This window comes from Rhinolophus sinicus, linkage group LG04 (assembly GCF_036562045.2).
Source record: "Rhinolophus sinicus isolate RSC01 linkage group LG04, ASM3656204v1, whole genome shotgun sequence".
NCBI classification, from domain to species: domain Eukaryota; kingdom Metazoa; phylum Chordata; class Mammalia; order Chiroptera; family Rhinolophidae; genus Rhinolophus; species Rhinolophus sinicus.
Genome location: NC_133754.1, coordinates 61,264,359 through 61,279,278, shown reverse-complemented (window position 1 = coordinate 61,279,278; position 14,920 = coordinate 61,264,359). Strand labels below are relative to the sequence as shown.

Genomic DNA, 14,920 nt, shown 5'->3' with positions numbered 1-14,920 from the left:
ATCCCATTTTCTCATGCCCTCCATAAGCAAACCCTGTTTGAAATTAAAACATCCCTGCTGTCAACACGGGTGTTTAAAGAGACCTGGGTTTCTGTAATCTGAGCAGTAATTCTAATACCTGCTGTTAATTGAAAGCTTCATCATTTGCAGGGTGCTTTCACATCTACAAATGCATTTAATCCTCACAACAAGCCTCTGAGGCAAATATTTTTCCTTATTCCATTTTATAGATGAGGAAACTGAAGCTCTGGGGATATGGTGTCAAGCCCAAGGTCACACAGCTAGTGACTAAGTCAAGGAGCTGTGCCATGGGATGCCGGGCCAGTGCCCTGTGCACTGCCCCACAGCTGCCTTCCAAACCATGCTAATGTCATTCAGTCAAAATGTCATTTTTCTGGTCCCACCAGAAAATCTGTCCTCCTTCACGTTTGGAATTCCCTTTGTCGCTGGGCATCCTTTGGAGCCCTAACTATCCATGTCCTGTGCGCTAGCTGAATTCTTGTGCCCAGATGCATGCCTCTCTGAGACCTAAGAGAGCTATGAGCAGGAGTTTGCCAGCCCAAAAGGAGAGCAGTGGTGGTAAAACTTGACAAGTTTACACACAAGCACACACTCACAGATACACACACAGAGTATTTCAATAGCAAGACATTTTCAGGGTAATGTTTTCAGTCACCCCAAAATTCTGGGTGGAAGTTGGAGCCAAAGAAATCATGAACACTTCAAATATGGCTACCAAGTTATAAACGTCATCCCCAACTTGCAGAAGATTAAGGAATCTGGGAACAAATTAGCCTGGTGTAGACAGTGACTTACAGAAAAGTCTCAGAAAGGAGTCAGAAAAGCCAACAACTTTAAATCCTGTAAAGTTTCTTAATCAAGTTACACTATTATTTGAAGTTGGCAGAACACCAATGGATTTAGTCCAAAGACATAATATATGACTTTTTTTTCTAGTTTTCTTTTTTAAGGGCATTAGGGTTTTAGTTCCTTTTTTCCTTCTTCTTAAGGATTTTTTTTTTTTTTTTTTTTTTTTTTTTGGCAATATGTCACTTTCTTTTTTCAAATCCATTTCCATCCAACATGCATAAAATGGAGCCAGTTTCAGGGAGCCCTCCACCTCCCTTCTCCTCACACCCGCACAAGAACTGGCTCCTTGACGAAACTAGCCAGCCCTGTAGCCACAAGCAACATAACAGGATTTTGTGCAATGGCTCTCTCTTCTGCCTGGTTCTTTCTAACAGTTCAGCTATTCCCTTGCAGAGAAAGAGGGTAGGAGGACCCTCACCATAGAATCACCCTCCCCCTTCAAAGGCCTTCTCCATTCCACGTTCCCTCAGCTGACCTTTCTCCCAGAGGCCACTCCTGCCCTTTGTACTTCATCCTCGTCTTCCCAATTCTCCCAGCCTCTCTGAGGACCGCCTCTCTTCCTTCTCAGGGAGCCCCCAGCAAGGCCTTCCAGGGCCGGGAGTACACACACTTCTGCAGCTCCCCTCCCAAGGCCCTGAGAAATCCGGAGATCAAAGAACTCAGCAGCAGGGCCAGGTGTCCATCCTCCTCCACAGGCCACGATTAATCAAACCGCCTGACTCACAAGGAGATCAAACCCGGCCCCCCGCCAGCTGTTGGTTAAAGCTGGCCTTCAAGTTGCCCTCATTAAATTTCCTCTCCCTCTCTCTTTCCCTGCTGACTCCTGTCCCGTGACCATCTATCTCTTGGATCTTTCACTCAGAACTCCTCTCCTTTCCTCTGTCCTTCCACTAGCCTATGAATTTCTGTTTTCCTCCATTTCCTTGCTTTGCCCTCTCTCTCTCCTGCCTCACCAACCCCAACCGCTTCATCTCCCTGACACCCCTCCTGCTCTGTTCTCTGTTCAGCTCATTCAAAAATCCATGGTCCCCAGACTTCGTCTCCTGGACACTATCTCCTGGATTCTCCTACTCAGTCTCTGAAGGTTCTAAGAAGTCATCTGGAGTGTCTGGGCCAGGCTGCAGGGGTGCCAGGCCACTGGACTGTCAAAGGGTGGATTTCCTGAGCCCTCAAGGCCAAGGATACGTTCAGCAATGCTGAACTGAATTCTTACCTGATGCTCTTTGCAACAAAGGCCTCTCTAGCAACACACACACACACACACACACACACACACACACACACACGTTTCTGGGCTACTCTTTACTTCCTGTTTTCAAAAGGCCTCTAAGCCTTCACAGGGAGCTTCTCAATGCAGCCTGGCACCACTGGGCCAGCTGGCCAGTCCACTCCTTAGTGTCGTTTGCAGGCCCCCACTGGAAGAACCCATTTCACCCAAGAACAAGAAATGGGGAGTACCACCTACAAGTTGGAAAGCGGGCAGAGATCCCTTCTTTTCCTACCAGCTCCATCCAAAATGAGGAAGGATGGAAACATTGGATCCTGACTTCTCCTCGGCTGATGTGTTGAGAATATTTACTCCAGTTGTCTAAAGTTTGTTTTTATACACATTTTCTTACAACAAACACTGGTAAAACAAAGACAAAAAAAAGAAAAACAGTGAATACAGGCTGAAAGGCTGCAGAGTACTGCCTGTCCTCTTTCTCCATCTCACTATATATACATCTATGTATTTTTTTAACTTGTTTTCCATTTCAGTGGTTCTTAAAGCACACAGGCGTGAGAAAACACAGATGGAGTGGAACAGGCAATGTTGTAGCTGTGCACAGAAGACATCGCACCACGTTAGAGATTTTTAGAAGTCTTGGAAGACCTCAGGATGCAGAGAGGTTTTTTGGGTTTGGTTTCTTTTTTCCCCTCTCCTCCTTATATAGTAGAAATTATCTCTTTGCTTCCTGTCTCAGTTCTATTTCTCTCCCCCTGGCATCACCTGCTGCCCTGGGAACACAGTATCCCTTGGCCTCGGTGGCTAGGTCACTCTGACTGCCCCGGGTTTGACCCTCTCTACCTGCCCGTGTTTCCCCAGCTGTGGTGAGGCGAGCCCAGGGGAGGAGAAGCCATCCATCACCCAGTGGCAACAGAGGCCTGAATGAGGCGAGAAGGGTCAGCGCTGGTGCGCACTTGGGCAGGTTGGAGGGGGCGGGGGCATTACAAATTGTTGAGATATCAGTGCCGGGCTTGATGGATGGTACGGAACTAGGGCAAGATGCTGGCACCAGGACCGATCCTATGCTCCAGCCCTCCACCCGCTTCCTCCCAGCCCACCCCCAGTGGCCCCTTACTCCCAGCTTTCTTTTTCTTGCCTGCTCACAGCCCATCAGTCAAGCCATGCCCCGAAGCTGACCTTTTGCAGAGAACAGCCAGCCTCAGAGAACCATTTCTTTCTGAAAAACCTCACCAAGGAATTTTATTAATGCTGGCAGGCCCAGCAGTCAATGGTGTGCCACCACTGCTTCCTGTCCCCTCGGCCTGCCTGCTCGCCCTTGAGTTTTGTTAGCTTTGAGCAAGAAGGGAAAGGACCGTGTGTGACCAGATTTCTTTAGCAGTGTTCCTATTTCTCTCTCTCTGCCTCCAACCCGCTTCTGCTGCAGGTAGGACCTACGGATCTGGCAGTCACTTGTGGAGTTGTGGGGTGCTTGTCTCACTCTGAGACTCATCCATCTACACAGCTTCACCTTCACCTCTGTGAGGTTTGGCCTCTTGAAGACAGTAAGGGGCATTTCAGGAAAGGCCCTGTGCCCCCCCCCCCCCGAGAGAAAAGCAGAAATCAACTGAAAAGTCCAGCTGGAATGGGAAGGAGATGTGTTCTGGGCTTGGTCAGCGAATGGATGCATCATTGGGCAGTTTCTAGCTGGCTGCAGACCTGTCCATCTCATTGCGGCTCCTTTGGAGACCACACAGGCTGCCAGTTGCACCACGGCAGCGACACAATAGAACGGAGAATGGGGACGTGTTGGGGCAAATGGTGGTGGAAGACGTTTAATAGAATTACTATTAGGCCTTGAGTTAATGAATCACAACTGCAAGAAATCATGATAATCCAGCAGGCATTAGTGACAGATTAGCTTCAAAGCTGCCATAAAAGTGCCATAATGCTTACCTAACGGCATGATTAATTCTCCCAGTACATAATGGCTTTATGGGGGAACCAGGCACCAACAGAGGCTTGACAGAAAGCTACACTGAGATCTCCAGGGCGCCGGGGCACCCCCACCCTGCTTGGGCTGTGTGGCTTCCGCTCTGCCCAGAGGCAACTGCCCCCACTGCATTGTGGGTAGACGGGGCAGCTGGTCAGACTTACCCCAGAAGCCTTCTCAGGGCGGAGAAAACAAGCAGTCCCTTGGAGTGCCCCCAGTGCTTTGCCCCTCACCAGTAGTTGTCCGGGGAAACTAAGAAGTCACATCACCCCAACCCCAACATAGGTACCTCTTATGACCAGCACTGGTGCCTGGAGAGCTGCATCTCAGTCCCCTGATCAAAGGAGTCAGTGTAGAGAGGTCTGGAAAGAGTACGGAACTGTGCTCCTCACCAGCCGCGTGAGCTGGCAAGTCACTTACCCTCTCTGGGCTCAGTTCTGAGCCAGCGTCCTTAACCACTAGACCTCCTCCCTATAATGGCACCTAACAGTTACTAATATTAATCACTAACTTGTGTTCTAGGCATGATGCAAATCTCCTTATACATATTATTTTATTTACTGCCCCCCAAGAATCCTATGAGATAGTTACCACTATTATCTTTAGTTTACAGATAGGGAAACTGAGACTTGGAGAGGGAAGATAAATAGCCCATAATCAAACTAGCAGTATGTGTGGAACCAGGCAACACTCCCAATTGTTTGCTTCTCTATCAGCCCTCTTGAGCCCTAATACCCTAATAATTAAAGTTAATGCATTAACATCAAGGGAAAGCAGCTAGTGAGACACTGAACATCATCTTTTATGAGGAAGAGAGACGGTCTGGCCTGCTTGGTTGCCTGCCCCGCCCCCCATGAGAAGTGGGAGGCAGCTGATCTGGACACCGCATCTTCTATTTACCTTAACTCTGTGGACTCTTCCTGTCTGACGGTGATACCTTGGGCACGTAACCACTCCTGGTTTCTGTTTCAGCTTCTCTTGTGCACAAAGAGAATCATAGTAGTAGCAATAATAAGAATAGCTTGCCCACCTGACAGCAGGAATGTCTTGATCCCTTAAGGCTCAGACCTACTTTTCACAACTCCAACCGGAGCCTGAGCCACTCCCCTGAGCACACCACAGACTCCCCTCCAGAGGCTCCCACCACGGTCTGCCCATCTTCCCATAAATATGGAGGCAATTAGCACGAAGCCCAGGTCCGAAGGGAATTCTTGGAGCCATATTCATCTTCATAATGTTGAAGAAAACCCCCCAGGAGGCCTGAGTCACTGCCGTGGCAGGCATACTGTTTCTGTTCTGATGACCTCGGGCTCCATGAAAGACACACAGCCCTCCCTCCAGCAACCTCCCTCCCAGCTCACGTCACTCCAGGCTTCCCACCAAGTGGGACCCCCAGGCTGCCACTCGTATGACTTGGTCCTCTCCTGCCACAGCATGAACAGGCTCCAAACTTCCCCAAGGTCTATGCTCCTTCTAAATTCTAACATCAAATATTTACTTTTACAGGGCAGCATGGGAAAGGTCAAGAAGATTCACTTGTCCCTTTGCAGCTGTGAATCCTAAAATGGACATAAGGCTTGAGAATGTGTGCTGCAAGCATTGAGTGGGTTTTCTGGAGGTGACTACCTTTGTGATGGCCCATGCGTCTCTTGTGGCTGGCTGTCTAACGTGTGTCAAGCGGACCCTATCGCTTTAGTTATAGAGTCATAAAATCTCAGGGTTGTAAGAGACCTCAGTGATTGTTTCTCCCACTCCTCCCCAAATCTACCCTCATCTGCTATCGACTCCTCTTGAGTCAAATATATAGTTCTTATTTCAACATGCTGTGCTCAGTGAAAGCTCAATAAATATTTATTGATGGTGGTGCCCATGATGAATTAACAGCCAAAGCTATAAAATTAAAGTTTCACACAAGCAGAGATCCTGGTGAGAAAGAAACTGCTATGTAAAGTTTGAAATTTTTCAAAATGACAAGCATTCACACACACACACACACACACACACACACACACACACATTCACACACACAGTTCTCTATCTCGCCTATCTGTAGAATCACACTGGAAACAGGAAATGTCCCTCTTATAGAATACGCATGCCTTTGTGGAGGGCATGGGCAGCTTCTCAGAGGCCAATCGTCCCAGCCCGCTCGGATGTGCTTGGCCCTGGACCCAGAGTCGCTCTTTGTCTCCTTGCCAGAACCAGGGATGAATGCAATCCTGAGAAACGAAATGGTGCCACTGAGTGCTTTATCAGGTGTTCCAAATGAGCTAAAGTAAGTGCAGTAACGTATACAATTCTAGGATGCTACAACTTTAAGGGAAAAGATCATGACAAATGGCTTAAATGGGAATTTTTAACAAGATAGTGTGTACCTTGAAGGAAATGCTAGGCAGTGTCACCATCAAGGAGTCAAGAACTTGGAGGCCTAGTGAGTAGAAACCAGTCATCACCAGCCAATCAGGTCATGTAGCTCCTAACCCCACCCCAACATGTTTATACACAGGAACACACTATTACAGGTCTAAAACCCCCCACGGTTCTGTTTGAGAACCAACTAACAAAGCTAACCTTTTCCCTCTTCTTGACTGCCTGGGTCCCCTCTAACTGCAGCAATGAGGCATCAAAGCTCACTGTCACCCCCCTCAATCTCCATCTCATTTGACTCTGAGAGCAAGTTCAGGGGGCCTGCTAAATCGAGGGGTGAAGGCAAGGGCCTTCTCAAATTGAACCACAGGAGGTCCGGCAGAAAGGGGCCCTGCTATTCCTCAAACCAAACAAAAGAGAAACATTTATAAGCTAGTCAGGTGCATGGGCTAAAGAAAATCTCAGCCAGTTTGAAAACATAAAAACAGAGAAGGTCTTGAAGAAACAACTAAGATTTTGCGCTAAACCTATAAAGTGAGATTGGATGTGTAACTCATTTGCTCTGGGCCCAGTCTATACCCTGAGATTCTCTCATACTGAAGGAAGCCTGTTCTGCTGCAGAATGTGGTAAGGCATGGGGATGGGACAGAGCAGGAGTAGTGGAAGGGAAAAGCCATGAAAACCAAAGATGAGTGTTAGGAGAACACTTCCACCCCGCCCTTCCCCTACTTTAATTCTTTGGGCAAAAGATCATCCAAGAGAGCTGTGAAGGGAAGCAGGTCAGGAGCTCCAGCACAGGCCTCCCTGGGCCTGCTGTGCCTCTGTTGGTCTTCCCCTGGACTCCATGCTGTTCTCCCTCCTCTAACTCTTATTCCTTGGCTAGTCCCCAGGAGTCCCCTATTTGGACAGCATGCTAATGGTAGACCAGGCAACCTGGGAGAGGACAAAGAGAGAGGGAACCTGTCAATGGCCAGCATTTAGTGGCATCACCCCTGTGCCAGGCACTCGGCTAGGTAGAGTCCTCCCACGGGAAGATCACAATATGTCCATGGAAAGTAAGAACACCCACAGTCCAGCTGGCAAGGCTCACTGGCCCTTGCCCAGCCCAGGCCTGTCTGCCCTGGCTGCTGAATACTGTCTCATGATCCTGTTCTAGTTTTTGGTGTTTGTTCCTGCCCATATGGGGTGTCTGATCTTGCCATGGCCAGTGTTTTCTACAAAAAAAGGGACCTGGTACACTTTTATAGGAACCCAGTGGTTCCCTGAGGCCAGATTCTAATGCTGTCCAGATGCAGAAAAACAGAAGGGCTATTCAAAAACAACTGAAATATCAACACACTTTGAAAGCGGTCTGTTAGCACTTGTCGTAAGCACAATAAACAAAACAATGAAACCATCAGAAAGTACCGTGAGACAGTCAGGCTTTAGGAACTTGGCTTTGATGATTTAGAAAAGCAAAGAAAGGGGGCAGAACCAGTTCCCACTTGGGCTGAGGCTTGTTTGTTCTGCTTATCTGAAGTTAGAGCTACAATCCCCATCAGGATGAAAGGACCTAGTTGGTGCAGCCTTCTGCAAGTGGTCAGTTTCTGCACATGGCCCATAAAACACCCATTTGTACAACACCACTCCCATCTGTTGAAAGACCCTTATTCCCTCTGAGTTAGCTCAACAAATAAGCGAGCTCAACCAACGAAGTCATTTGCTGGAGTGCTTACCTGGGTGGGCTCAAGGAAATAAGACCTAGGCTGTTGGGGACACAGTTACAATCATTCCCTCTGCAACAGTTAGAGACCCTAACCCCAAGTGAGTTAAAATGAGGACAAATGAGGGTCTATTCGTCCTCACTTTTGGAGGAAGAGGCTGAAAGAGAAATGTCAACTGTCCACCTGGCACACATCAGCCTTCCAATTTGAGTCATGGAGCTGGGGCTGTCCCTGGGTGAAATGAGGCCGCCCGCTGACCAGTCACTCAAGGTTGTTTCCCACTGTCTCCATTGTTCAGGCTTTGCTTAATCCCCGCAGTGGGTGCTGGCCAACTCATCTATCAAATTACCTGCCAGTGATTTAACCGAGCTTAGTTCATTTGGGTGTAGTCCTGCATTTTGACTCTAAGTCAAGCAAAATAGGGGATTAACCAAAGGGGGTGGGGGAAATCTGACATGGCTGTCCACCGCGAGAGACGGGACTCTAGACACAAATGAGACCTGATGGCAAGAGTGAGAACTTGACAGGCCCAAGACGTGGGCTCTGGTCCCCTGCTCAGCTGTGTGACCCGGAGTCCATCTCTTGTATCCCCGTCTCCTCGTACATAGACCAGCTGGCCAGTCTGCTAAGCCCTGTGAGCACATGAATCAGAAGATTCAACTCTGTTCTTCCCTCCTAATTGGGAAAGAAAACAATCCCACATGTCAGAACAAAGGAACCAAACACAGAGCAGGAACTCTCCCACTTCTGCTCCGGGCCGTAATCCTCCTCCTTTAGTGGCAAAACGCCTGTGGTATCTGGGGGTTTCGTCTGAATCTGGCTGTTTCTCTGGAACAGAGAATGATGCCACAACAATCTGTAAAAATTCATTGAGCACCTTCAATGTGCCCAACTGCTCCCTTTAACTACTTCAAACATTTTAACAGGTGGGAATAATCTTGGAACCAAAGCCTCCACTTCTCCTGATGCCTTTCAACCTGTCCTGGATGCAGCCCTTCGCACAGCAGGCTCACCCTCTGCAATCCCTACGGCCTCCTAGCCCGGTAGGGGCCAAAACAGCTAGAGCCAGGAGGCTGAGGTTCAAATGCCTTCAGAGTGGCCACCTTTCCTTTGATCAGCCTCCTATGACGTAGAGGAAAGGACATGGAGTTTTGGAGTCAGAGTAAACCTGTGTTTCGAGGCCCATCTGTAGCACATACTAGCTGCCAGGCTCAGAGTAGTGACAGCTAATTCATGACTGCTCTAAGGACTCGAAGAGATCATGCTGAGCAAGGACCAACGCACTGCCCAGCACAGAGTGTGTGCAATAAATATTAGCTGCTTTGTTCTCATCTCCACCTACATACAGCTGTCAATCAATCAACAAGTATTTGTTGGAAGCCAATTAAGTGCCCCCCACAATGGGATTTCAAAAGATACAGGTAAATAAACCAAGGTCACTGCCTTGGGGGGAGCTCCCAGGATGATGGAGAAGATGAGAAGGTCATTTCAACAGACTGAGAAACTGCTTCAATACAGAAAAACAGAGAAGTATTAATGTAGGGAGGCAATCTGGTCCTTCACTGGTTAGCGTCATCCTGCTTGGTACCACTCCTTACGTGATGGATGACCTTAGACCAATCACTTAACCCTTCTAAGCCTCCCGCTCCTTATTTGTAAAATGAGGAAAATAACATCTATCTCATAGGGCTATTGTAAGGATTAAATAAATTAAATTAAATATGCCCATGTTAGCTATGTAACCTCATGTGAAACATAGATAATTGACCTAACTCATAGTGATGCTATGAGAATTAAATTTAATACATGTAAGCCATTTAAAATAGGATTATGTAATTATTCACTATCAATGCCGTCTAGAATGTAAGTTCCCTGAAGGAAGGAGTTTGGTATGTTTTATGCACTGATGCATTCCACATAGAACAAGGCCTGGTACATACCACATAAATATTAGTTGATTGAATGAGTCATTAAGTGACACAGGAGAACCAGGCAGAGGGGCAGATTCCATTCCCAGAAGGCTTCCTAGAGGAGGTGACCCAGAAAGGTGAATAGGAGTTAGCTATGCTGAGAAGGTGGGAAGGGGATGCCTGCAGAGGAACTACCACAAGAGGGGTACCAACCACGAAAGAGCATGGTATGAATAGGAAACCTCAAGCAATCTAGCATTTGTAGAATAAAAAGTACAAATCAGGAAGAAGCAGGAACTGAAGGCTACCTCCCAGGTCTTCCACTGATAGTGGGACCAAATACACCCTGGAAACCATACCCAAGAAATATGTGAGCATTTGAAAAAGACAGCTTCTGTCAGACCCACCCAAGGTCACCAAGTCACAGGGCCTGATCCAGGAGAGCCCCAGAAATAGCATCTCCCATGAGTCCTCTGCCTCTGGGGCAAGTCCCATCACATGGGATCCTAACCCATCTGTCTGCAAGATTCCCAGCCCACTTGGAGAAGCAGGTGACCATGCCTATGCACTCTGACCCCATCAATCCCAGCAGGGCCTGGAGAAGCATTTACATCTTCAAAGGTCCTGGTAAATGTTAGCCAACAGCCTCCTCCCAACCCCAACCCTCATCCCTCCCCCTCTGAGCCATGAGGGGTCAGAGACCAGGGTCACACCTGGCCAGCCCTCGCCCAGGCCTGGATCAGCCCAGCATCTCTCCCACAAAGCCACTCTGCTCACTCCCCACTGCATCTCTTTCCCTCCCCACACACCTTTGGGCCCTGAGCTAGGAAAGGTGCATGCCAACAGAGAGGGGGCCCCTGCAAGGAAGGCCTAGGACACCTTCCAAGGCGCCTTTAGACAAAGGAGGGCTCAGGTTAGCTACCCTGGGAGGGTTCTGGATTAGAGGAGGGGGCAGGACAGGCCCCTCGACCAGTGTCAGCTCCAGTGACTGTGTATCACGCAGGTTTCAACGACCTCTCCCTGACCCCAGTAAGCCCCAGTTGTCCCTCTGACCTCCTCCAGGCAGGGAGGCCTGTTAACTTTTACCAGACTCCTTTGTCATGGAGCGCTAATAAGAACTTGGGAGGGAGGTTCATTCAAGTGTCAGAGGCTCAGCCCAGCTCTCCACAGCCTTATGCCTGCACCGGGCCCTGCAGCTCAGGTCAGAACACCAGCCCCTTCACCCCACCACAGGAGGTGCGAGAGACAGGGCTCTAGGCCCAGAGAAGGAAACGGGAGCCCAAGCCTTGGGGTTCTGCCTCCACACTGGCCACTGGCATGGGTCCCACCTCAGATTTCAATTTCCCCTGCTGCTGGCTCTTGTATATTATGGCCTCAGCTCACAGACAAGAGCAAGCACTGACCTGGCCATCTTACACATGAGCATATAAGATTATTGCCAAAGAGTCGGGGTCTGGCCATGGCAGAGAGAGGCCTGGAACCCAGGGATCACAAGCTTTGTTGAGCTCTACGCTCCTTTGGGGACAGACACTGAGCCAGTGCTGACAAAATGGGCAGGCATGAAGGCCCTCAGCAATCAGGCTGAGCCTCCTTCCCCTCCCCTCCCATCCCTGCTCCAGCAAATTTCCCCACAGATCCTACATAAGGGGAACAAGCTGAGACAGCTTAGCAGAGGAAGGGTCAGAGGCGGGACTGTCCTCTCAGCTCTACAATAATGAGCTGTGAGGCTTGAGAAAGCCGTTTATCCTTTCTGTGCCTCTGTTACCCCAGTTGTAAAACAGAGCAGGGAGGAGGTCTCTAGGATCCCTTCTAGTTCTACATTCTCTCCTTCAAACTCTTCTCTACCTCCAGTTTCTTCCACCTCCCCCCACCCCAATCCTCCTCAAAAGCTGGCTAGATTCATCAGGTTTTACCATAGACTTTATAGCCAGAGGGGTTCGTCTAGCTTAATCCTTTTGTTTAAAAAATAAGATAGCTGGAATCCAGACAGATGAATTAGCAGAGTGACCTTGAGCAAGATCCTAAAGGCAGAATCGGGCCTGCAATTCAGGTCCCCAGTACTTTGTTCTTCATCCTGCACCAGCTCTCGGCTCCAAATCCCCCTGGGAATCCTACTTCCACAGAGGGAAGGGACCAAATTCAAGGCCTACCTACCCACAGCCTCCCACTGCCCTACATTCTTACTGCGCCCGATGACCACCATGCTCTGTAGTCAGACTCACTTTCTGGCCCCAGCAAATCCCAGGATCAAGCTCACCCCAGGCCTTGTGCATAAACCTCCATGTCCCACATCTCAACCAGTCCACCCTCTCCCCAAAGCTTCCTGCCCACACAGCGCTGCCCTCGCTCCCTCACTTCCCACAGGCCATGTGTCGAAGTTCTGCCTGCTTAGTCCGTTCCTCAGCCCCTCGTGAAAGCATCACCTCTCCCTGCCTTCTCCACACAGCCTGGAGTTGAATCCTGGCTCTACCACTCACCAGCGGATGGGCAAGTTACTTCACCTCTCCATGCCTCAGTTTCTTCATACAAAAAGTGGGGCTAATAGGAGTTCCTACCTCAGCCAGTCATTGACAGAATTCCCTCTAATGTATGCACATAGTTAAAACAGTGCCTGGCATATGATATACATATGTATTCACTGCTTTTAATGTTCCATGTACATATTTTTCCCAACTTAAGTTCCTCTGAATAAAAATATGATAATGTGTTTCTTGGTAACTTCTAGAACTTTGGTGATGTGGGTCAAGGAGGCATTCAAAACTGGATGGATAGATATATAATAAACCTAGTCTTGGGGTGACTCAACATTGGGCTGAACTAACTTGTCACCAGAATGCTGCTCATGAGCACAGCGCCAGGACCCAGGAACAGCACACTTTCTCCCACCAGAGTATTCCTCAAATCATGAAGATTCCACTTAAAATTCTAAATGCCCTTCCCATCTCCTGCCACCAGCAGAGTCCCTTAAATTCTATTGGTTCACCCACTCTGCTTGGTGCCCAACCCAGCCCCCTCCTGCTCACCCCTACAGACAAAAGGCCTGCAGGTGATTGATGGTGACAGTGACCTGCCACTGACCCTTCCGACCTGGGCCTGCTGCTGCCCATGAGGCACTCAGCAGCCACCACAGCTGTTTGAAATGCCGACTCCCCACCTGATGGGGCTGCTGGTTTTCTTCCCCTTGTGAAGTGGAATCTTTGATGTAGACACTACTGGGTTCTCTCCAAATGTCTGGACCCTAGAAAAACTGCCTACAATAGCCTGCCCACCAGACTGCCTTTGTGGGTTCAGGCAGGGACGAGAAACAGACCAGGGTTCAAATCCTGGCTCTGCCACTTTCAAGCTTTGTTCTCTTTCGGACTCTGAATCTCAGATTCCTTATTGTGATGAAGGAAGATAAGACATGTCCCAGGAGTCACCGAGAAGAGTACATTAGATAACAGAAAACTTTGGCACAATGCTAGCACACTGTATTTACTCAACAAATGGTAGACACGGCGAGGAGAAGGATTATAACAAGGTGAAGGCCGAGGGTTGTACATGAGGACCAACTTTGACTCTGTTCTGTCCTCCTCCTTCCTCTTTTAATAAATTCCTTGAACTCCCTCCCCAGAATGGTGACATCCCGAGTATCTCCGTTTCCTTACACACACACACACACACACACACACACACGCACGCACGCACGCACGCACTACATCCTATCCACAGCTTTTTATTTCACTTTCTCCCTGCCCAGAACTCCTCTAGCTGCTGTTTGGGACAGACACCCAACCTCGTGGAGCACCTCCTTGCTCCTTCATCATTGCTCATTCGGGTATTTGCTGAGTGGGCTCATGTCCTGTACAGCTGATCTGCCAAGACTTGCTGTCCATGTATATATATTAAAAAAAAAATCTGTTTCCACTAAACCACTGAACATTTCACATATCATCATTTTAAAACCATTTATTTACTTTTGTTTACTCATTTTCTTTAGTTCATAGTCCTCAAAAAACAGTTGGTTGGAGTGACTTCTTGTAACCAAATTTGGGTGCCCAACAGAAAGTTATCACACTGCCTGTACTCTGAGATTACGCTGTGGCTCGGGCCGACCAGCATTTTGAAACACACAGCAAACCAAAAAGAAGGCTCAGCTGGGCCTCTGCGATTTTACACGGATTTCAGTGCAGGGGGAACCCATGGAGAGCAGCTATCCAGGGAGGTGATCGTGTAGAGGTCTGAAGCTGATGAAACCATAGTGCCAAGGAAGGCCACGGGGTGCCCATGCAGGGGGAGCCGAAGAAAGAGAATCAGAAATGCACCAGCAGCCACTCCCCTGAGGTTACTCACAGGGTGGGAAACTTGAAGGGGTTTGCATTTGACAGAAAAGGAAGTTAGGCTTACCTCAGAGTTCCAGCTCCACATGCCACACTTTCTCCTCTCTCTCTCTCTTTCTAGATCTCTCTCTCTCTCTCTCTCTCTCTCTCTCTCTCTCTCTCTCTCTCTCCCCCCCCCCCCCTCTCAGAGCTTCACTCATGTGGACTTTGAGGACATCTAAAAACAGACTTCCTAGACTCTTAATTGTAAAGGAATGTGGTGGGGCATGTGAAAGCCCAGGGAAAAAAGAAAACTGTAAGGCAGGACTAAGATAACGCTGTTTAAAAAATGTCAGTAAACACCTCTGAAAAACAGCCTACCCTGGAAAGGCAATGGTGAAGGAGGAGATTTTTTCCAGGCCTCCATTCCAGGAAGCTCATGGGACACTGAGATTTCCCTGAAAGAACCCCATCCTTGTGAACGCGGCTCCTCCCTCTGCTCTTACATCCCAGGGTATTCAGAGCAGCGGGCGCTGGGGGCGGGACTGGCGAGAGGGATGCCTTGGGGGTGAAGA

At 48.8% G+C, this 14,920-nt stretch overlaps 1 long non-coding RNA gene across 8 annotated transcripts in view; it reads right to left on the bottom strand.

Moving 5' to 3' along the window:
• The window catches only part of LOC109456088 (uncharacterized), a 139,273-nt gene that overhangs the window by 15,433 nt on the left and 108,920 nt on the right, over positions 1-14,920 (bottom strand). For 2 of the 8 annotated variants that reach the window (XR_002138805.2, XR_002138806.2), the window contains exon 1: positions 1,346-1,637. The exons of 5 other annotated variants lie outside the window; for them this stretch is intronic. This is a non-coding gene — a long non-coding RNA (uncharacterized LOC109456088). Of the gene's footprint in view, positions 1-1,345; positions 1,638-14,433; positions 14,469-14,920 lie in introns of those variants that run through there. One more of the 8 variants, XR_012495522.1, reaches the window with a different exon arrangement.